Consider the following 25,581-nt stretch of genomic DNA (forward strand, 5'->3'; position numbering starts at 1 on the left):
TACTTGTATTTCAATATTTTATGGCGGAATATAAGAGTTTAAAGGATGGTAAACAACTTTTACAAAGTGGTTTTTCATGGAAATGGCTTAAAGGACTAGATTGTAAAAGTAGTAAAAAGTAGGTAAAAAAATGTGAAATAAAGGAAAATGTGGACTGCTATAAGAATGAAAAATATTTGGCTAGGCTTGGGTAACCAGGAAATTTCATGCATTTCATTATACGAGCCTAGAGACTAAATCGTAAATAATATGAAAGGTTAGGGGCAAAACGGTCATTTTGTCCAGGGGTGAACTTTAGCCTCGAAATGAATAATGCTAGATATTGATAATTTATTTTTATTGTTATAGACCCCGAGGAACAAATTCTAGTGGTCGATCAAGGAAAACGAAGGGTTTCAGAGTAACCGAAATGCGAAACCGACACAAATATCAAGTAAGTTCAAATAACTTAAAATAAACCCATAATATGCCTAAATGCATGTTTTATGAATGTATGATAATTTTATATAGTGATGGCATGAAAATCCATGAAATGTGTTAATAATAATAACGACAAGATGATAAATGTCCCACTTGAAGTTAAAAGGGATATTCGATGGATAAACCATGGCTTACGTGACTTGAGATCCTACATGTGTTGTAGAAACGGGTTTAGCCCAGACAAGTAATCCATTGATCTCGAATATAGAAAGGATCTAGCCTGGATGGGTGTTCCTTGAGTGATCGAGCCTCCCGAAGAATATGTGTGCATTAAGGATTTAGCCCGGATGGGTAATCTGATTAGGGTCTGAATTTAGCCTAGACTGGTAATTCAGATCCGAGCTCACTAAGGGTGTTTGTCGCTACAAGGGATTTAGCCTGGATTGATAATCCTGACATCACTCCATGAGTTTATATTACAGGGGATTTAGCCTGGACTTGTAATCCAGCTGTAAGATGTGAGGTTCGCTGGAGTGCGTATTTGAGAAGATCACTCTTATGACTTGATGGTAAATGGATAATCCATCGGGATTTCTGAGGTACTCAATGGGATTCACATGAGATATACAAATGAAAATGTTAGATGATAAGCTAATCTAAGATAAATTACATGATGAATTGTTATGGGACTAACTTGATGCTTGAGTGTATGTAATAGGAGGCTATTCTATATTTATTGGATTGGTTGCCTAACATGGTTGTATGCTAATTAATCGGTAAGTTTACTTTCCAATTATTCGGGCTTACTAAGCATGTAAATACTTACCCCTCTCTTTTCCCTGTCTTACAGAGCTCGAGGACTCGTAGAGATTGGAAGACAGTTGGAAGACATGGCTCATTTTGTTGTAGGTTATTGATAAACCGTAAGATATACATATATTTTACCCCATGCTTAATGCATTTTATGGATGATTTTCCCTTAGAATTGGTGAATTCGATGCTCCTAATGCTTTAATTTCATGTTTTATACTTAGGAGAGCATAAGAGAGTGAAAGGAATGAGAAACTGGCCAAAAATGGAGAAAATGGTCCAAAATACGAAATCAACACGGCCTGGACTTCCTCACACGGGCAGACCACATGGCTGTGTCAATTTGGCAGATTCGAAGCATGATTCACACGGAAGTGTCACATGGGCATGTCCGTGTCGAGCCCAAGTTGAGTCCAATTCGGAAAAGGCTAATTTTGAGGGTTTTTAGGCATTCTAAAGCCTATGAATACGCCTTAAAGGAAGAGAAAAATGGGGGCACGGAGAGGAAGGAAGGAATTACTCGAAGGAAGTCGATTGATCCATCTCAGAAGCCGGAGTCACCATCAAGACTGAAAATCTCCCCTCAATTTCCCTTCAGGATTTTTTTGGTTTTCTTTATGTTTTGTATTCATTATTCTTCTGAGTTGTTTTCCTTTTTAGTTATGAACTAAATCCCCTAAAAACCTAAGGGGAATGAAACCTAAGACGAATCTTGTTATTATTTTTTAAATTGTATGATAAATATTTAACTTGTTCTTAATTGTGTGTTCTTAATTCTTGTTTTGATATCCCAGGATAATGATTCAAGATAAGCTCTTATTCAGGGGAGGAATAGACCCTGTCTAAGAGTACATTTGTCATAATTAAGCGGAGTTGTTTGCGCGCCTAGACATAGGGTGACAAGATTTTGTCGAATTAGGGTGAAACCTAATAAGGGGATCCATAGATCGAGTTAATGCAACCCTAGGATGTTAACTAGAGAAAAGTCTCAATTATTCAATCTAGGGATTAGACGTTATTAATCTTGAATAGGGATAATAACATAACTTAAGGATCTCCACAGAACAAGTTAAATGAATAAACCGTCCGATTCGGAGCTAGAATAACAAGTAATCACTTATTCGGAGCTAGAATAACAAGTTTAGGTGGATATTTCCTTAGGTATTGTCTTAATTCAATCATTTTCCAAAAGTAATCCCCCAATTCCATTCTCTGTGAATTCTTATATTAGTTAATTAGTTAGTTAAAACAAAACCCCATATTCTTAGGCTAGATAATAAAAAGATAGTCATTACTTGTACTTTTAGTTCCTTTGGGTTCGACAATCCGGTCTTGCTAAAACTATACTACTGTTCGATAGGTACACTTTCCTGTATCGTGATAATAGTTAGTTTCAAGAATGACTAATTAAAATATTTAAAACTTACACGTCATGAAAATCGCGATCAGTTATGACCTACCAACTACGCATGTTTATGCTAAAAAAATGTTGTTATGATGATTGAATGTAGGATTTCATAAATAGGCATTTTTAATGTGGCCAAAGCATTTGGAGATAGCAGGCCATAATTGGCAATGAATTATAATAATGAGCCAATTCTAAATGTGTTTCAATGGGATGGAAATCCTCAATACCAAAAAAAGGATAATTGAGCATGTACTTAACCGAGGAGATGAGGTTAACATGGAATAGATTCATTGATGATAGTCCTTGAGTATTTTTTGGTTGTGTTAAATGCAATTGGGGTTCTTATATGTGAGAAAATGATGATGGTGACCACTGGCTTGAAATTATAGCCTAAAAAGGGTCCACACGGGTAGACACACGGGCATGAGTCTAGGCCGTGTGTGACACACAGTTAGCTCCATGGACGTGTGGTACGGCCGTGTGTCCCCTGTACCTAAAATTTTAATTTAGAATGCATGGTAGTAAACACACGGGTAGAGACACGACCGTGTGTCTCAACCATGTGGAGGACACGGCCTAGCCCTACGGGCGTGTCCTCGCCATGTGCCCTTAAATACATGCTGATGTCATAAACATAATGTCTAAGTTTTTGGACACGGGCGATCACACGGGCGTGTCTAGGCGCGTGTAAGACACGGGCCAAGGATACGGGCGTGTGCTTGGCTGTGGAAAGACCCTGTAAGTTTGAAATAGAAAATAAATTCAATTAATTCTACACGGGTTAAGGACACTGGTGTGTCCCAAAGCACACGGGCGTGTGCATTGTCTCCACGGGCATGTGAGACTTAACCTAGAAAATTTTTCTCTAAAATTTTATTAGGTTCTCAGTTTAGTCTCAGATTATTTTCGATGTATGTTTTGGGTCTCGTAGGCGCATAATAGGGACACTAAGATGTTGTTTGATTGGTTTTAATTTGGAATGAAATTTTATAACACGTATTTTCTGAAAATGTCTGAGTATGTATCTGGTAACCCTCGTACCTGGTTTCGGTCTTGAGTACGGGTAAGGGGTGTTACATGGATAATATTCGTTAAGACTATTGTTGAAAGACACTATGACATTAAAAGATGATTTGATGGTAGAAAGAGAGTAACACCATAGCTAAAAGACATTATGGCATCAAAGATAGTCCGACAAGATGTTAAACATGTGATAGTTTGATGTAACTTTAAAGACAGGGTAATCCACTGGGACAATAAACATGGGGATTTTGGGAACCAAATGGTAAGGAAGGGAACTCATGAGCTCAGATGGTCACTTAGCAATAGTGATTGAGTTTTTTAGGCCATGGTGGCTTGAAATAGAAGGTTGTGCTATGCTTAACAGAAAGGTAACACGATCAAGGCGAATTATAAGGAAGTAATCCAACCATGAATTAAATTAATCAGGATTTGGTCCACTAGAGTGGCGTAAAACCTGGTTAGTCATACCAGCAGAATGAAGGCGAATAAGTCAGATAAGTTTAAGATGAGGACATAGTCCACCAGAACTGAATAGATTGAGAATAATCACCAAGAGCCTTTAGAAGGATAGGTTGGAATGTCACATTAACACAAAAAAATGGTGGAAAGAATAAAACCCCAATGGGGGTAGGTGGGATGAAAAAATAAGTAAAGAAAGGGGTAGAATCTGTCGAGATGGTGAGAAAATCGGGGGAATTGTCAAAGATGTTCAGAGGCTGGTAGAATGATTAGAAGGAAATCACTCATCGATTTTTCCATAAGTAGATATGAGAGAAATCAGGGTTGATTCCACTTTAGTGGTCTAAGAGAAATGATCCAAATGGCAACAATTCACAATGGTATCATGAACAATCAGCCAATCCGTTCCCAGGATAATGTCAAATTCATTAAATGGCAATAATATCAAATTAGTAGAAAGTCGTAGTCCTGAATTTTCAGTGGACACTGTTTGCATACCAAATCAACTAGAACACTCTAACCTAATGGATTCATTACTTTAGTGACATATTAGGTTGACTTAACTTGTAAATTCTTTTAATTTATTAACGTAGTGCATATATATGAATGTGTCGATCCATGGTCAACTAATGCATACATAGTAACATCAAAGATAGAAAAGGTACCAAAAATAACATCAGGAGCTAAGGCCTCCTCGCGTGATCGAATTGTATAAACTCTAGCAGGAGCTTGAGCTTTAGATAGAACTGCTGAATCCTTCGTCCCACTTTTACTAACTCCCACAGCACCACAGCCCAGTTTTAGTCAAATCAAATCTGTGGTTTTGGGACCAAAAATTCAAAGTCAAAATATTTATAATTTTAATGTTTTCAACATGATTGAATGATTGTGTGAAAATTTCGTTCAGAAATTTTATCGTTTAAATGGTCAATTTGATAAAAAGGACTAAATCGCATAAAGCATAAAACTTTAGTTCTAATAGCTAGAGATGTTTAATAGTTATAGAACCTTAAATTTGAGGTCCTTATGTTGTAAATAGACTATTATATTGGTGAGTGGACACTTATGGACATAAAACATGTGAATTTTAATGTTTTAAATCAAGGTTAATTTAGTAATTTATGAAATAAAGTTAATTAAATAAAAAAATTAAAGCTTCATTACCATCTTCTTCAGCCGAATATTGAAGAATAATAAAACCATTTTGTTCATTTTTAGGTTTTGGTCACTTTGGAGCTTAATTGGTAAGTGATTTTGACTCGGTTTTTTATGATTTCTACGTATTTGAGATCGTTGCATCTAGTACTAACTAGCCCAGGGACTATTTGTAAAACCATTAAAGATTTTGAAAGTTTTCAATTGATGAATATTTATGAGTTTTGATGTTTGATGATATATTATGAATATTTATTATGAAATATACAAGTTTCGTTAAGTGATTTTTAGTAAAAATGCAAAATAAGGATTAAATTGTGAAATGTGTAAAGTTTGTGGTTAAATTGTGTAATAAATGAAAAATATGGGCTTTTAGGGGCATTATGGTAATTCGGCTAGCATAGGATCATTATGAATTTTACTAATTTGAGATTTTATGAAATAAGGACTAAATTGTGAAAAATGTGAAATATTAGGGGCAAAAGTGTAAATGTGTTTTAAAGTGTGTTTTGGACTAAATTGAATAGAGAGATGGTTAATAAGTTAATTTTGATTATATTTAGATCAAGATAAGAGAAATACAGATTTGGATTAGGGAAAAGATAAAGTTATCGACTAATCAACTCGATTTGCCATTTTAATATCCGAGGTAAGTTCGTTGTTATAACTTCATTTCAAATGTATTTTATGTGCTTTGATATAGCATGAATTGTGATTATGTGATTACAGACAAGTTCAGAAATGATTCGACAAAGATTCGATAGCTGGAATCCCGGTTGAACCTTAGGAATGGTTTAGGATGCTAGTGACATGTCATTAGGGATATCTTGAGTTGGTTTTGGGCCATGATTTAGCACTTCGTGTGCAAGATAAACTAATTTGGCTTCGGCCCATGCATATCGACTGATTTGGCTTCGTGTCAAAATATCAGAATTTTGGATAAGTTACCTTAATTTTTCTTCAGGCCATAGTATAGGTACTTATCATGTGAGATCTTTGAGTATCCGACTTCTATTTCAAATGGTTCAACGGGTAAATGAAATATGTGGTTGAGTATGAGGTTGGTACAAGATGGTACAAGTACGTATGGTAATGAATTGAGTTTTGAAACTATTGAATAGATAAGTCTTTGGTAAGTTATGTGAATGATCATTTGATATTTTTGAGATTTAATAGAATTTTTGTATATCATTTTCTATTATTTGAATGATTAATGAATGGAGATAGTTGCTTACTGTTAACATAGATCTTACTAAGCTATATTGCTTACTTTGTTGCTTTTTCATGTTTTATAGTGATTTCAAAGCTAGCTCAAACTCAAGGATCGTCGAAGATTACATCACACTATCCACTATCACTTTGGTACTTTTGAAACTATGTTTTGAGTCATATGGCATGTATAGGGACTTTGAGTCATTTCGGTTATGTTTTGGTAATGATATTGGCCATATGATTTGGCATTATAAATGTTTATGTTTTGGCATGTATATATAACCATGTGTGATGGCTTATTTTTGTTTTGTTTGGTATGTTTGAATAATGTACATATAAGAATAGTTATGTCTTGCAAATTGAGTTAGTTGATGGTTATGTGATGATTGATGATATTAGGTACTATGAATGGTAAATTGATGATTTGTGGACATAGGTATGTTTGTGAAATTAGGCCAAATAATGCATATTTTTTAATGGTCATTTTAGTGATTTGAGGAGTCAAAGATTGGTATGAATTTAGTTGGCTATATGTGGTATTTATGTTTTGTATGGATTGGTGTTGGAAATGGTATTAATCATGCTTGGTTTGGAATTTAATTATATGTCTATTGATGCTATGTTTGGTGCCATTTGGGTTGTGTAGGTATATTCATATTTTGGTGGCAAATTAGCTTGGTAAATAGCCTATTTTTGTCCATACGGGCAGAGACACGGGCGTGTGTCTCAGCCGTATGTGACACACGGTCAAGTGCACAGCCGTGTGTCCCAAGATTGCCCAGAGTTATATGAGAAAGATAAATTTTAGAATGCAAGATTGAGTAATACGACTGCGAGAGGGAGACCATCGATAAATACGGGGAATGTGTCCAATGGTAGAGGTGTGACTAGGGATTTGACTGTGAGATCCAAAGCTAGAGCACCAGCTAGAGCTTATGTTATTCGCGCTCGTGAAGAAGCATCGTCGCCTGATGTTATCACCGGTACATTTTCTCTTTACGACACTAATGTTATTTCTTTAATTGATCCTGGATCGACACATTCGTATCACTACAGCAAAACTGACTTTTAGCGGCATTTTTTTAGGCCTTTAAGCGTCGCTAAAACTGTTTGCGGCGATTTTACAAGTACTGCAAAAAATGCGGCTATAGATAACACCGCTAAAGTTTGCAGCGTTTATTTAAAAAAACGCCGCTACAGATCATGACCTTTAGCGATGCTTTTCCCACAAACGCTGCTAAATGTCATGAAATTCAAAAAAAAGAAAATTATAAATTATTATAAAGGTCATGAAAAATATAAAAATTTAAAATTCATTAACAAAATATTGAGAAGAATAATATCCAAGATATAAATATAAAAATTTTCTATTAAAATTCATTATCAAATTAAATTTTCTATTAAAATTTTAAATTTAAAACTAAATAAAAAATTAATGAATTTAAATTTAGAATTTAAAATAATAAATTAATAACACAATTAAAATCCAAAAGTTAGAACTCAAGTTATCTTAAATATTAAAATAAAAATAAAAATTTAGAATCAAAACTAAAATAAATAATAAAAATTAGATTAAATATAAAAATATCAATAAAATAAGATATTATAATGAAGTTACTTAAATTAAATAAGGACTTAAATCATAACCACGTAAAATATAAGATTTGAATATCTATTCCCATGTGAAATATCAACATTGATTATTTAAGTCGCTAATGAATATTCTCTTTTCTAAGTCAAAATTACAATTCATGTTTTTCTTCTTTCAACTCAAATAAAAATAAAATGTTGAAAACAAAACAATTAAATAAAAAATAGAATAATTAGTTGACATGAGATTATTATTAAATATATGCAAATATGCAAGTAGACTATTACAAAATTGGGTGTAGTTTTTGATCAACTAATTAGTTGATCCTACTGCAGGTTCTAACTATAATCTGCTTAACTAACATACAAACATAAGGCACTCTAATACTTTTTTACACATAAAATATCCGAAACTCACACCTGAATTCTGATTCAGAGCACATACAGTGTCAACTACATGTTGATCAATATCATTCTTATTCGCTGCTACAATGCCTCCCACATGCGTTTGTAGAGGTAGGAGCCAGCCATTATGTGCCTTCTGCAAATTGTTCTTGGACCGCAATCTAGTGTAGTTGGTTTTTCCTGTTCCATTTCCACTAGTCAAAACATAAAAGAACTATATTATGGTAACTCCATCAGCTTACATAGTAAATTATAGCTCGCATGTTTCAAAGGTATGATTCAATCAGTGGGGATTCTGGTAAAATAACAGTCGTTGAGAAGGCAATTTGATGATAAATTAGATAGGAGCAGAGAATATATACTATATTTTATCTGAACAAATGTTCCTTTCTTCAAATATATTGGAATGAATAATGATTAATTTGCATCATCAACGCTAGTGAAAATCCATAAAGAAAAAAAATGATAGTTAGAATGAAGCATGAGTTATTGATGAGAAATTACAATAAAGTGTAGTTTTGGAGTGAATTAGTTTATGCTAGAAATAAATAATATTTTGCTAGATATGGTAATCAGTATATCCCTTTGACACATTTAGATGTTTATATCATGTTGTATTTTAATTGTTTTTCTTATATATCGTACCCAAAATTATCAAATATAATGTTTACTACAATGTTGCAGAGCACTGAACAGTGGAAAAGAAAGAAGGGAAGAAATACATTTTCTACTAATTTTCTTCCTATTAGGCCATGGTGGATGGTTTAGACAAACTGGAGGTTACCTTGTGTCTGTGCATTAGATTTGGCGACCTTTTCTCTCCACCCTTTCTGACGAGCTCTTATTTCGCACATTTTTCATTAATTTCATTTGAGTAAAAGCGGTTCTTCTTGACCTTCTCTCGTAATATCTGAATTAGGGCTTAATCGGAATAGTGGTTTCGTGACCACAAATCCGAGATAGAAATAATTATTTTACAATGATTTTGATGTTTATGATATGATTGCATGATTGTGTGAAAATTTCGTGATGAAATTCTATGCCTAAAGTACTTAAATTTAAAGTAGGGACTAAATCGAATAAGTTGCAAAACTTGTATTCTAGAAGTTTTTAGTATGAAATTGTTTTGGAATATTAATGAGGAGGTCTTAAATAGCAATTTGACCAATTTTAAGTTCAAGGAAAAAATTAGGACATAGAAGGAATTTTTGGAAAGTTTAGTAGTAAGGGTATTTTGGTCATTTAGTTATTAAAATGAATTAAAAACAAAATTAAAAGCCAATTTTTGTCCATCTTCTTCATTAGGCCGAAATTTCAAGGGTTCTCCATAGCTAGGGTTTGTTTCAAGCTTCCAAGCTCCATAGTAAGTGATTCCAAGCCCGCTTTTAATGTTTTTACGTTTTGGAATCTCAAAGCTCGATTAAGCTTATGCTAGCAATAATTCAACCTAGGGTTTATATTTGGAAAAATACCCATAGGTGAAATTTGTGTATTTTGATGTTTTATGATAGAATATGGGGTTTTAAATTATGTTAGACAACTTGTGCTACTCGGTTTTAGTGAAAACGAGTAAAAAGGCTTAATCGGCAAAAATACTTAATAGTCACAAGTATATGTTAGAGAGAGAATTTGGTGTTGCCATAGAAGGAAAAGTGATCAGCATGTTATAAAACATAAGAATAAGGAATAAAGTTTAATTCCAGAGCCTAGGGGCAAAAGTGTAATTATGCAAAAGTTTAGGGCAAAAGTGTAATTTTTTAAAGTTCAGTATTAAATGCTGTTTTGATAAATGTATGTATTAAATAAGATTAATTTGGTATTATAGATCAAGAAAACGAGATTCAAGTCGTGATCGAGGAAAAGAAAAGATTGTGGACTAAATTGCAAAATCTTTATATTTTGGTACCAAGGTAAGTTCATGTGTAAATAATGTAGCATAAATGTTATTTTAAGTTATTAATATTAATTATATGATATGCTGATTTTTAATAGTGAAATATTATGCTTTGTGGTTAATGTTGAGTAATATGCAAATTATGTTTACTACTTGATAAATATGAATTGCTACCGAGTATCGGTTCCGATATTCCATGGAAGACGGCAATGTGAGATCGAGGAAAAAAGCCCGTTTGAACCTTAGGAATAGATTAGGATACAAGTGACATGTCACTAGGATGGTTGAGCATCCGAACTCGTTGAGTTGAGTCCGAGTTCACTTATGGATGCAAATGTCCGAACTCGTTGAGTTGAGTCCGAGTTCGTGAGATGTTACTAGGCATCCGAACTCATTGAGTTGAGTTTGAGTTCATTTATGGATGCGAACGCCCGAGCTCGTTGAGTTGAGTCCGAGTTCACTTAGGGGCGGGTTACATGATTTCTTGATTACATATGTGGCACTTATGTGCAAATTATCCATGTATCCGAGTTATATTCCGATGTGTTCAACGGGTGAAATTCCTAGTTTAATGGAAGAGCACTTAAGATATAAGTGACGTTTTGGGTAAGTGTTGTGAAATGGACACTTTGGACAGGTATGTTCTTAACCCTCGGGTTGAAAATAGATACAACAACGATAAGGTGGTAAGATGATGAATGATGTTTAAAGATTTGATATATGTTTTGGTGGTACCATGCTAAAATTTCTTGGTATATTTGTATTGTTATGTTACTTATTATTTACATATGAACTTACTAAGCATTTATGCTTACTCCTTCCTTTTTATTCACTGTAGTTTTGAACAAGCCGGCTCAGGAATCGGGACAAGTCGAAAGTTCGATCAAACTATCCAAAGGACTTTTATCTTGGTAAATGGCTTGTACAACTACTTAAGTATGGCATGTATAGCAATATACCTATTTTGTGTAAATAATTTTATGATATGGCCATGTTTGGTTGAGAAAATGTTTGATATTGATAAGTCATGGTGATGGCTAATTTAGGTCATGTTTGATATCATGGAAGTTTAACAGGTTATCTAGTTCATAAAAATTTATGGAAAGATGAAACTTGCCTTAAAACAGAATGTTGCTGCAGCAATGACATGAATTTGAAAAATCACTAAAACTAGTATAAATAGAACTAAATGATGAGTAAGTTATGAAATTGAAGATTAATGAGTCTATTTTCATATGGATTGAACAAAACAGGAATATAAATTATATTTTATGAGATATTTAAACTTTTGTAAAATAGGGACAGAGTGATTTCTGGATCCCCTATTCTGACTTTAAAAATTCATAATAAATTTTAATAAAATAATTAGAATTTTTATTTATATGTAAAGATTCCTTATTGAGTCTAGTTTTAATAGAAACAAACCTCATAGTCATTTAAATTTTTATAGAGATATATCTGATTCGTAATACACAGAGGTCGAGCAATGAACCCTGAAACAGGGATAATTTAATTAATAAACTGCACTAATTGGCCCAATAAAAAATTCTAGAAAAAATTAGTAAATAGATATATGAGTCTAGATTCAGGGAAAATTTATGAATCTTTATTTTGAGTTTCTTAACTCGAGATATGATTTTTCTTGTAACTGTGACACGAGTAGCTAGAAAGCTGTGAATGTAGAAACAAATGATTTGAAGTTCTTAAATTGATAAATTATGTTCGGTAACCCCTCAAGCTCGACTTCGGTGATGGTCTCAGGCGTGGGGGCGTTACATTTAGTGGTATCAGAGCAGGTTTAGTCGATTCTCGGACTACGTGTTGTATGTACGGATTTTGCTATACATGCCATATGTATGAATTGTGATAGTGTGACGACTTCTGACCTTTTTAAATGATTTTTGTATAGTAAATGGATCCCGATCAAGCTGTGGCAGATGAAGTAGAGAGTAATGCGCCAGCTCTGGCTGAAGGGGCAGCGCTGACTGAAAACCCACCTCCTACTGTTGGTCAGGGAGGAGGAGAAAGGGATCGGGAAGCCTTTCTCCAAATGATGAGTGCATGGTACATCGAGTTCGTTAAGCACGAACCCAAATGTACGACCTCCCCACCTCCCCAATTCTCAACCTATGCCTCCAATGCATCAAGGAGTGGATATGAAAAAATTTCACAGAACCCCCGTTGATAGAATTCGTAAACAAGGGGCTGAAGAATTTAGAGCAAATATTGATGATGATGCAGAGAAAGCAGAGTTCTGGCTTGAAAATTCTATCCGGGTATTTGATGAATTATCTTGTACACCTGAAGAATGTTTGAAATGTGCTACATCTTTGTTGAGAGATTCAGCCTATAATCGGTGCAAGACTTTGATTTCGGTGGTACCGAAAGAGAGGGTAACTGTAACACCCCGAATTTGGGCCTAGAAGTATTGGGCCTTGAGTGTGGGTCCGTAAAGAGGTTTTATATAGGTATTTAATTGTGCAATGAAATAACACAATTAAATGTTTGCTATTAGTGGTTAATGGCTTTGAGAAGTGTTGGAGAAATCTTGGGTTCAAACTTGGGCTTTAGTAAAAATTTTGGTATTAAGTGAAAAAAACCTGGATGCTTGGATGAGGGTTTTTAAATTATTGTGTTAAATAAATGACACAAGGAAGCTTGTAGTCTAGTGGTTGTGGCGTCATTAAGGTTGTATGGGAGCCTGGGTTCAATCCTTGGCTCTTGCAATTTATTTTGGGTTTTTTAAAAGGAACCTGGACTTTGGCCTTTAGACCTTATAATTAATTGGGATAAAATATGACACAAAAAGCCTTGTGGCTTAGTGGCAAGTAGCGTGTGGAGCATTTAAGGGAGGCATAGGTTCGAATCCCATGGCAAGCAAAGAGCATTTATTTTGCTAACGGCGGCAAGAGTTGGTGTTGAATTTAAACTCTAATGTTGGAGGATCCCACATCGAAGCTAATATAAGAGTGGTTGTGAAGCTAGCTTTAAATAGAGGAACCATGAGGAGAGTAAAGGCACCTTTCTTGGTGATCCCTTCATTTGTATGGCGTGCTTTCGTTTGGGTTGGGCGTCGGCTAAGAGTGCTCGGAGCGTGGATTAACTCTAGTCTCCTATCGGTGTGTATTTATCACTACTCTTGTTGTTGGATGGCTACTTGGGCGCGATGGTAGAAAGGGGCCATAATGGGCCCAATGGGCCTCTGGCCCAATTGGATAAGTTGTTTGATTGTGTAGTAAATATTGGACTAGGCTAGGTGAATCGCATATCTGTGGCTAGGTTTAGGCTAAAAGGGCCACACGAGCGTGTGGGCCCATTTGGGCCGAGAATAGGCTTTAGGCCCATTCGTATTGTTATCCATGTTTAGAATACTTTAGTTTACCAATTACTGAAATGCCCTCGACTTGTAAAATTACCAAAGTACTCCCGATTTCTGTAATTACCATTTTACCCTCGGTTTACGTAATTACTATTTTACCCTCGATTTATAGAATTACCGTTTTACCCCTAATTTACATAATTACCATTTTACCCCCGATTTACATAATTATCGTTTTACCCTCGATTTACAGAATTACCGTTTTACCCTCGATTCTGTAATTACCATTTTACCCTCGATTTATAGAATTCTTGTTTTACCCTTGATTTACGTAATTCTTGTTTTACCTCGATTTACAAAATTACTAAAATACCCTTGGTTTGTGAAATTACCGCAATACCTCAATTTGTAAAACTACCAAAATACCCTGTATGGTAAAATGACGAATATGCCCTTATATTAGTATGACCTGATGTGCTTAGGATTTACATATATTGATATTGGATTAGTTAAGTTTGAGTGACGGTGGTGGTTATCGAGGCGATTGATTTTGGAAGTGTTTCAACTTCAACCCATAACAGTGTGTACTAACCTCTAAATAGCTTAGATTAATATTTTCCGAAAAGTCAAAGCTTCATATTTTAGTGATTCAGAATTAATATTTAGATCTGTTTTCACGCACGTTTAAGTTGGATTCACAACGGATATGGGGTAGGAAGGTATTTGGAACGTTCTTCAATGAGTAGATCTCTTGGTAAGTATTGAACCTTCTTTCCATTTGTATCTTGTGGTTTAAGAAAAGTGAAAACCCTCTCGTCGACTAAGGCTAAAAGGGTTTTGGTGTTATTTGGTTTGTTGGTGCTAGTGAGGATTAAAGGTGCCGATCGAGAGTGTGTGAAAAGCTTGGATCATCGGAGTGACTAAATCTAGTCATCAACTTCGGCAAAGGTATGAACCCAAGGGCCATTGGGGATGGTGGCCGAATGTGTAAGTGATGATAATAGGTAGTTTTCGATTTGGTTTAATATTAACATGGTCTAATCTATAAGTGGTTGATAATAGGAGAAATCGCATAGGAGATCTCAAGGAATATCGCAAATCAGGTGTGTAACGAACCCTTTTTCATAGCTTAAAGCGATAAATGCTGAAAAGCCGAAATGCCAAAACTCTGGCATTTCGAGGACTTGTGAGCAAGCGAACGCTCACTAGTCAGTTAGATTCGTTGAGATGATGATCGAGAAGGTTGGAAAAGGTAAGAGCATGATTTTTGGCATTCACGGTAAGTTGGGCCTCGAGGGGCTGAAACAGGGCCCGATGGGCATTCAGGCCCATTTGAGTAAAATTGGTAGAATATGGAAACTTGTTAAATTGCGCATAGAGACTGATAAAACCGTTATGGAATATAGGCTAAATGGGCCTAGATGACAGAATCGGCTAAGTAGGGCCATTAGGGGTCTTAGGCCCAATAACTCGATTTCGCTAAAAATGGGCCAGAATCACTATTTGTACCCATGAATTGTTAGTAATCGTTAATGAACATGGAAACCCTAATTTTCGGTAAAATTACAAGATTACCCTTATAACATGAAAATGACCGTTTTGCCCCTAGGTAAAAGTGACCATTATACCCCTAGGGTTTATATATGAACTTAATGCATGGGATTTTGATAAACATGATATGTATGATATGCACATGACATGTATGATATGCACATGATATGTATGATATGCACATGAGATGTTCATAAATGCATTGGGTTGGGTTTTTATATGGATGGAGGAAGTGCAAAAAGGGCTTATGCCCCAGTTATTAAAGGGCTTATGCCCCAGTTATTAAAAGGGCTTATGCCCCAGTTATTAAAGGGCTTATGCCCCAGTTATCAAAAGGGCTTATGCCCCAGTTATCAAAAGGGCTTATGCCCCAGTTATAAAAGGGCTTATGCCCCAGTTATTGAAAGGGCTTTTGCCCAGTTATTAAAAGAGGCTAGGCCTCGGTTATATGATAAATGACTATCTTGCCAAGTGGAGAATATGGCGGGTGGGTCGAGTTAATCCCACATGGTGTGTTGGTTGGTAAGGGTGGAGAGTAGCGGATGGTGGGTTGAGTAGTCTCCCAAATGGGTTGCATTCTTTCATTGAAATTATATGTGATATTGAAATGGGCCTAAGGGCCATACCGCTTTCTGATAAAAGGCTTGACCCAAGAATATGAAATTTTGAAAAGGCTTCGGCCCAGTGTTATGAGATATGAAATATGAAAAGGGCTATGGCCCAGTACATGTTTTGAGATTGGATTTGGGCTTAGACCCAACAGGCTGCTATTGTTTTGGGCTTTGAAAGGGACTTGTTGCACACTGAGTTTCCAAACTCACCCCCCTTTCCTTAACCTTGCAGGTGAGCCTTGATGTGGGGACTTGGGCCGGAGAGGATTCAGAGTGGCCACGGTGATCATCTTTGGGCTTTTAAATAAGTGTTGGTTTTCATTTAATTTCCTTTAATTATTATTTATTTTTGGGTTGTAATAAGGCCAATTTTAACTTTCCTTTTATTTCTTTTCGGAATTATTTTAGTTTTAATAAATTTAAAAATTGGTTAATAATTATTCAAATGGGCTAGACTTAGGACGTGTTTTCAAAATGATACTTGTTTTCAAAATATCTCAACACCACGATTAATCGATTTATCAAAGACGTCCACTTAAACAAATTTAAACTCGATATAACAAAGTGTGGCTATGGTTGTGGGCATGTCTAGGATTGGATCCAATTAAAGAGCTTGGTACTTAAGCGACCTTCATGGCTCACCTCCTCTGTCTCGGATACCTACACGGTGCCCACTTCCATACACTTTGTTAACTCAATAAAATGTATGGTTTTAAAACACTAAAACGGAACGTGGGTTTTCAACTCCAATGTGGCACGTCAGATTCGGCCATAACGTCTGGGCTGGGTTTGGGGTGTTACATTTAGTGGTATCGAGCCAAAGTTGCAACAACTCGGTACGTGGATCGGGTCCAAAAATGTTTTCAAAAATTTAGGCCTAAGAAGGGTATTTTGGAAAAACGACTTTTGAAAACAAATTTTTGTTTAAAGGAGATAATCTCGAACTTGTTTTTTTATGATTGAAAAATGGATTTCAAAAGTTTAAATCTTTTGAGTTCATCTTAAAACTGAGGAGGTGGCATACTGAATCCCCGGCACCAAGTCTGTAAGTACTTTTTTTTCCTATACTGTAATGCACTGAAATAATACTGTAGTTAGAATCGAGCCTTTTGATATGAAACTGTAGATAGGGTAGAACTAAAAACCCTAAAAGATTGAAACCGTGGTTAGGATACGATTCTATAAGAACAAAAACTTGAAAATACTCTCTCTGCATAAGACATATGAATAAATAGTAAAACTTTTTGAGATCTTTGTAGTTATTTGATATGTGTACTGGTAATGTAGAGTATTGATATGGATTTTGAGGGTAAGCAAAGTCTGCCAACTTCGGGTAGCGGTAACTCGGAGCTTGGTACTGAGGCACTGGCCGAAATAGTAAGGAAAGTGGTAGAGAAAGTATTGGATACCAAAATTAAGGAAATTAGGGAAACGCTTCAAGTAGGGTGCTTGGAGTGTAAGAAAAGGAAGGATTCTAGTTCTCAGAAAATGTGAAACATGTTACGGCACGACCAAACTATCCAATCTGCAAAGACTGCAACGGACGTCATCCGGGTGAATGCCATAGGAAGACAGGAGCATGTCTTAGATGTGGGTCCAAGGAGCATCGAGCTCGGGATCGCCAAGTTTATTTTATTTAAATATGTGTTATGAATTGTATGCGTGCTTGATAAATGTTTCTTTACTTTAGTAATTAGATGTTCTGGGTTGTACTAAGAATTATTTTTAATTAGAGTGCGTAGCGGAAGCATAGAGGTTTGACTTGAGTAATACGGTTAGTTGATAGTTGGAAATTTCGAGGACGAAATTTCTTTAAGGGGAGTAGAATTGTAACACCCTAATTTGGGCCTAGAAGTATTGGGCCTTGAGTGTGGGTCCGTAAAGAGGTTTTATATAGGTATTTAATTGTGCAATGAAATAACACAATTAAATGTTTGCTATTAGTGGTTAATGGCTTTGAGAAGTGTTGGAGAAATCTTGGGTTCAAACTTGGGCTTTAGTAAAAATTTTGGTATTAAGTGAAAAAAACCTGGATGCTTGGATGAGGGTTTTTAAATTATTGTGTTAAATAAATGACACAAGGAAGCTTGTAGTCTAGTGGTTGTGGCGTCATTAAGGTTGTATGGGAGCCTAGGTTCAATCCTTGTCTCTTGCAATTTATTTTGGGTTTTTTAAAAGGAACCTGGACTTTGGCCTTTAGACCTTATAATTAATTGGGATAAAATATGACACAAAAAGCCTTGTGGCTTAGTGGCAAGTAGCGTGTGGAGCATTTAAGGGAGGCATAGGTTCGAATCCCATGGCAAGCAAAGAGCATTTATTTTGCTAATGGGGGCAAGAGTTGGTGTTGAATTTAAACTCTAATGTTGGAGGATCCCACATCGGAAGCTAATATAAGAGTGGTTGTGAAGTCGGCTTTAAATAGAGGGAACCATGAGGAGAGTAAAGGCACCTTTCTTGGTCGATCCCTTTCATTTGTATGGCGTGCTTTCGTTTGGGTTGGGCGTCGGCTAAGAGTGCTCGGAGCGTGGATTAACTCTAGTCTCCTATCGTGTGTATTTATCACTACTCTTGTTGTTGGATGGCTACTTGGTCGCGATGGTAGAAAGGGGCCATGTGGGCCCAATGGGCCTACGGCCCAATTGGATAAGTTGTTTGATTGTGTAGTAAATATTGGACTAGGCTAGGTGAATCGCATATCTGTGGCTAGGTTTAGGCTAAAAGGGCCACACGAGCGTGTGGGCCCATTTGGGTAGAGAATAGGCTTTAGGCCCATTCGTATTGTTATCCATGTTTAGAATACTTTAGTTTACCAATTCTTGAAATGCCCTCGACTTGTAAAATTACCAAAGTACTCCGATTTACGTAATTACTGTTTTACCCTCGGTTCTGAATTACTATTTTACCCTCGATTTATAGAATTACCGTTTTACCCCTAATTTACATAATTACCATTTTACCCCCGATTTACATAATTATCGTTTTACCCTTGATTTACAGAATTACCGTTTTACCCTCGATTTCTGTAATTACCATTTTACCCTCGATTTATAGAATTCTTGTTTTACCCTTGATTTACTGTAATTCTTGTTTTACCTCGATTTACAAAATTACTAAAATACCCTTGGTTTGTGAAATTACCGCAATACCCTCAATTTGTAAAACTACCAAAATACCCCAGTATGGTAAAATGACGAATATGCCCTTATATTCCGTATGGTGATGTGCTTAGGATTTACATATATTGATATTGGATTAGTTAAGTTTGAGTGACGGTGGTGGTTATCGTAGGCGATTGATTTTGGAAGTGTTTCAACTTCAACCCATAACAGTGTGTACTAACCTCTAAATAGCTTAGATTAATATTTTCGAAAAGCGAAAGCTTCATATTTTAGTGATTCAGAATTAATATTTAGATCTGTTTTCACGCATGCGTTTAAGTTGGATTCACAACGGATATGGGGTAGGAAGGTATTTGGAACGTTCTTCAATGAGTAGATCTCTTGGTAAGTATTCGAACCTTCTTTCCATTTGTATCTTGTGGTTTAAGAAAAGTGAAAACCCTCGTCGACTAAGGCTAAAAGGGTTTTGGTGTTATTTGGTTTGTTGGTGCTAGTGAGGATTAAAGGTCGCCGATCGAGGAGTGTGTGAAAAGCTTGGATCATCGGAGTGACTAAATCTAGTCATCAACTTGCAAAGGTATGAACCCAAGGGCCATTGGGGATGGTGGCGAATGTGTAAGTGATGATAATAGGTAGTTTTCGATTTGGTTTAATATTAACATGGTCTAATCTATAAGTGGTTGATTATAGGAGAAATCGCATAGGAGATCTCGTCAAGGAATATCGCAAATCGTGTGTAACGAACCCTTTTTCATAGCTTAAAGCGATAAATCTTTGAAAAGCGAAATGCCAAAACCCGGCATTTCGAGGACTTGTGAGCAAGTTTAACGCTCACTAGTCGATTAGATTCGTTGAGATGATGATCGAGAAGGTTGGAAAAGGTAAGAGCGTGATTTTGGCATTCACGGTAAGTTGGGCCTCGAGGGGTCAAATAGGGCCCGATGGGCATTCAGGCCCATTTGAGTAAAATTGGTAGAATATGGAAACTTGTTAAATTAGATAGAGACCGATAAAACCGTTATGGAATATAGGCTAAATGGGCCTAGATGATGAATCGGCTAAGTAGGGCCATTAGGGTCTTAGGCCCAATAACTCGATTTCGCTAAAATGGGCCGAATCACTATTTGTACCCATGAATTGTTAGTAATCGTTAATGAACATGGAAACCCTAATTTTCGGTAAAATTACAAGATTACCCTTATAACATGAAAATGACCGTTTTGCCCCTAGGTAAAAGTGACCATTATACCCCTAGGGTTTATATATGAACTTAATGCATGGGATTTTGATAAACATGATATGTATGATATGCACATGACATGTATGATATGCATATGATATGTATGATATGCACATGAGATGTTCATAAATGCATTGGGTTGGGTTTTATATGGATGGAGGAAGTGCAAAAGGGCTTATGCCCTGATTATTAAAGGGCTTATGCCCCGATTATTAAAAGGGCTTATGCCCCGCTTATTAAAGGATTATGCCCGATTATCAAAAGGGCTTATGCCCCGATTATCAAAAGGGCTTATGCCCCGATTATAAAAGGGCTTATGCCCTGATTATTGAAAGGGCTTTTGCCCGATTATTAAAAGAGGCTAGGCCTCGGTTATATGATAAAGCACTATGCTACCGGTGGAGAGTATGGCGGGGTGGGTCGAGTTAATCCCACATGGTGTGTTGGTTGGTAAGGGTGGAGAGTAGCGGATGGTGGGTTGAGTAGTCTCCCAAATGGGTTGCATTCTTTCATTGAAATTATATGTGATATTGAAATGGGCCTAAGGGCCATACTGCTTTCTGATAAAGGCTTCGCCCAAGAATATGAAATTTTGAAAAGGCTTGACCCGGTGTTATGAGATATGAAATATGAAAAGGGCTATGGCCCAAGACATGTTTTGAGATTGGATTTGGGCTTAGACCCAACAGTCGCTATTGTTTTGGGCTCTGAAAGGGCTTGTTTCACATGAGTTTCCAAACTCACCCCCTTTCCTTAACCTTGGTGAGCCTTGATGTGGGGACTTGGGCGGAGAGGATTCAGAGTGGCCACGGTGATCATCTTTGGGCTTTTAAATAAGTGTTGGTTTTCATTTAATTTCCTTTAATTATTATTTATTTTTGGGTTGTAATAAGGCCAATTTTAACTTTCCTTTTATTTCTTTTCTAATTATTTTAATTTTAATAAATTTAAAATTGGTTAATAATTATTCAAATGGGCTAGACTTAAGACGTGTTTTCAAAATGATACTTGTTTTCAAAATATCTCAACACCACGATTAATCGATTTATCAAAGACGCCCACTTAAACAAATTTAAACTCGATATAACAAAGTGTGGCTATGGTTGTGGGCATGTCTAGGATTGGATCCAATTAAAGAGCTTGGTACTTAGCGACCTTCATGGCTCACCTCCTCTGTCTCGGATACCTATCGGTGCCCACTTCCATACACTTTGTTAACTCAATAAAATGTATGGTTTTAAAACACTAAAACGGAACGTAGGTTTTCAACTCCAATGTGGCACGTCGATTCGGCCATAACGTCTGGGCGGGTTTGGGGTGTTACAAGAATCGGGAATTCTTTCAAGAAGAGTTTGGAAGAAATATATTAGTGAAAGATTTATTGATCGAAATGTAAAGAGTTTCTTGAGTGAAGCAAGGTAATATGATGCCTCTCGAATATGAAAGAGAGTTTGTTCGATTGAGTAAGTATGCGGGGAATATGTTCCTCTGAAGCCAAGATGTGCCGACGATTTGAAGACGGGCTCAACGAAGACATTAAAGTATTTGTCGGGATCCTTGAACTGAAAGAAATAGTAGTCCTAGTTGATCGAGCTTGTAAGGCTGAAGAACTACTTAAAGAGAAGAGGAAGGTAGAGGCCGAGACACGAAATTGGAAGAAAAGGCCAATGAGTAAGGCACCTTCACAAGAACTCGGAAAGTCAAGAAATATGAATCCTCGTTCCCAAGTTTCATTTGGGCAATCATATGGAAATTTTAAGAAGCGAATGTGGGTCCTAAATCTCGAATATATACCAGCCAGTGTAGGGAACTCGAGATTTGTTAAACCCGAAAGTGCCGGTGTGGTAGAAATCATTTTGGTCCCGCAGAGAAAATGAATGTTTTCGATGTGGTTCTCCGGATCATTTTATTAGAGACCGCTTGAGAGAGTGAGAAAGAAAAATTTTGAGTGTAAAAGCTAGTGGTGCAATCTCGAGGGGAAGGTATCCGAGAAAAGCTGGAAGTGAAACAAGCAGTAAGAATGTAGCTAGAGATGCAGCAGTTAGATTTGAGGGAAGAGCTCCGGCTAGAACTTATGCTATTAAATCGCGTGAAGATGCTTCCTCACCCGATGTGATTACCGGTACATTTTCTCTTTATGATATTAATGTTATTGCTTTGATTGATCCTGGTTCTACTCATTCATACGTATGCATTAAACTGGTGTCTAGTATGAATATACCTGTTGAGAATACAGAATTTATGATTAGAGTGTCAAACCCGTTAGGCAAATGCGTGATAGTTGATAAAGTAAGCAAGAAATGCCCTTTAATGATTCGGGGTCATTACTTTCCGGCCGACTTGATGTTGTTGCCGTTTGATGAATTTGATGTTATTTTGGGTATGGATTGGTTGACATTGCATGATGCTATAATAAATTGCAAAGAAAAGGTTATAGAATTAAAGTGTGAAAGTGGTGAAATTCTGCGGGTTGAGCCAGACAAATTAGAGGCATTATCTAGTATGATTTCTTCGATGTCGGCTCAGAGATATTTGAGAAAGGGTTATGAAGCTTATTTGGCGTATGTAATTAATACAAAAGAAGTTGAAAAGAAAGTTGAATCAAGGCTTGGTTGTGTGTGAATTTACGGATGTATTTCGGAAGAATTGCGGGTTTGCCTCCGATCGGGAAGTAGAATTTGGTATTGATTTAATAGGGAACACTCCGATCTCAATTGCTCCATATAGAATGGCACCAACAGAGTTGAAAGAATTAAAGTCGCAGTTGCAAGAGTTGAGTGATAAAGGCTTTGTGTAACACCCGTGCACTCGAGACCGCTTTTGAGTCGAACACGAGGTGCTAACCGACTTAATTCATTTACTCTCACAATCCATTTAAAAATTTTCCAAACGATCGGCTGATTGCATCACTGTCACTTTAAAAATCATAACTTGAGTTCCACAACTCAAAATCAGTTTCAAAATTTTTCCCTAAACTAGACTCATATATCCATCTACATATTTTTTCTAGAATTTTGGTCGTGCCAATTAGTACAGTTTATTAGTTAAAGCCTCCCCGCCATGTGGTGCGACTACATCGACCTTCATACATTATGATTGTTTCTATAGAAACTAGACTCAAAAGGAATCTATACATATATGGCATGACTTCTAAATGTCTCGGTTAATTTATAATGAATTTCCAAAGTCGATCGGGGATCCGAAACCGTTCGCCCTGTCTCATGAAAACTTTAACATCTCATAATATATCTGTTCATATGAACGTTTCATTACTTTCCTATGAAAATAGATCATCAAGGTTCGATTACATAATTTATTCGCTATTTAATTCCATTCCTACTATTTTTAGAGATTTTCACATCCACATCATCGCTGCTGCCAAAGATCTATTTTAAGGTAAACTTTACCTATTTCATGTTCCTCCATGGATCAACTAGAGTTTGTCATACATATACCAAAAGTGATCATGAATAACCATTCCCATGACTAACCGTTACCAACATTTCCATACCTCTCGACAGTTGACATACAAAACGATTATAATGCTATGATCGAAGTATACTTAAGCCATTTTCACATGGCTATCCAAATTTACACAAAACCGAAAGGTACATGACCTACAACAAAAGGGTAGTCCTATACATTAACCAAAATATCCTCTCACTACTAGTCTATTCTATACATGCCATAAGATATTCCAAAACGTAGCAAGTACCAAACAAAGGATGGTGATAATGTGACTAGTTCTTGACGATCCCCGAGCCACTGTAGCTTCCAAATGAGATCTATAAAACAGAGGAAACAAAGTACACGGAGTAAGCATTACAATGCTTAGTAAGTTTCAAGCAAGATCAACAAATAACAATCAAATTATAACATAGTTGTTCGTATTTTATTTCACTCTTCCTTCGGGCATACCATCCCTTTTCGAATATGCACGTCTCATCATATGTAATTGGCGATAAATTCTCACTTGATGGTGACCTCTTATGATCATAGGTACATTACATATTTTTACCGACTTTCCACATTGACCAAATGCACAATAATCATAGAACGATCTTATTGCTTTACTCACATGTGCATCACATAACGACCTTGTGATTTAGTCTAAATCAAACTTAAATATAATCTCAAATACATAATCGACCAACTTAACGCATTGAACGTATTTATTACTAATTGTCACTGTGAAGTCGCATAATCTTACGCTTTACTTGAATCTTCAGCAAAACCTTTAGTTCGAGGCTTACCCGGACAAAATCTCCACACGTAGTCATCGGGTCATTAGAGCTCGGATATAGTACGAGCACGAAGCCTCACGGTCATTAATCGCTGATAATATTCTCGCATAAGGCTCGGGGTTTTAACCCGGATATAGTATCGACACAAATGCCCTTCGGGACTTATCACATTTATACACTTTCACATCCATCACGTTGGCCACTCGCCCTATCACATATATACACTTTCACATTCATCACATTGGCCATTCAGCCTTATCACATATATACACCTTCACATTCATCACATCGGCCATTAGGCCTTATCACATATATACACTTTCACATTCATCACATCGGCCATTAGGCCTTATCACATTTATATACACTTTCACATTCATCACATCGGCCATTAGGCCTTATCACATATATATACACTTTCACATTCATCACATCGGCCATTAGGCCTTATCACATATATATACACTTTCACATTCATCACTTTGGCCATTAGGCCTTATCACATATATACACTTTCACATTCATCACATCGGCCATTAGGCCTTATCTCATATTTATACACATTCACATTCATCGCGTAAAATCTTAAATCAAAATATAAATTTTCATGTATTCACATCACAATTATTCAAATATACTTCACATACCACATATACTATCATGTACAGACTTGGTCTTGGCCGAATCTACATCAATCATTTTCCAATGAATAATTCAATTTCACGCCATACTATCATTTCATATTCGAATACTCATAAACTTACAATTTCACAAATTTTAATATCAAAGATCCATATAACACTCATATATCATTTTACAATATTACGAATTAGAATTCAAGTATGGGTTTAATCAATAGCTTATGAGCAACTAAAACAAGTTTTATCCATGTTTACAACAAAATCACATATTCACTACAAGCTGTTTTTCCTGAGCAATGGTCACTAAATTATTTATAACCGGAGCAAAAAGGCTCAAAATCACTTGCCGTTAATTTTTCCTGAATATAGACTCATATATCTTCCATCCATAAATTTTTCAGAATTTTAAGTTTGGCCAATCAATACCAGATTTTTCTTAAAGTTTCCCCTGTTTCACTGTTTGACTAGCCTGACCAG

Source organism: Gossypium arboreum, chromosome 12 (genome assembly GCF_025698485.1).
Source record: "Gossypium arboreum isolate Shixiya-1 chromosome 12, ASM2569848v2, whole genome shotgun sequence".
Taxonomy (NCBI): Eukaryota; Viridiplantae; Streptophyta; class Magnoliopsida; order Malvales; family Malvaceae; genus Gossypium; species Gossypium arboreum.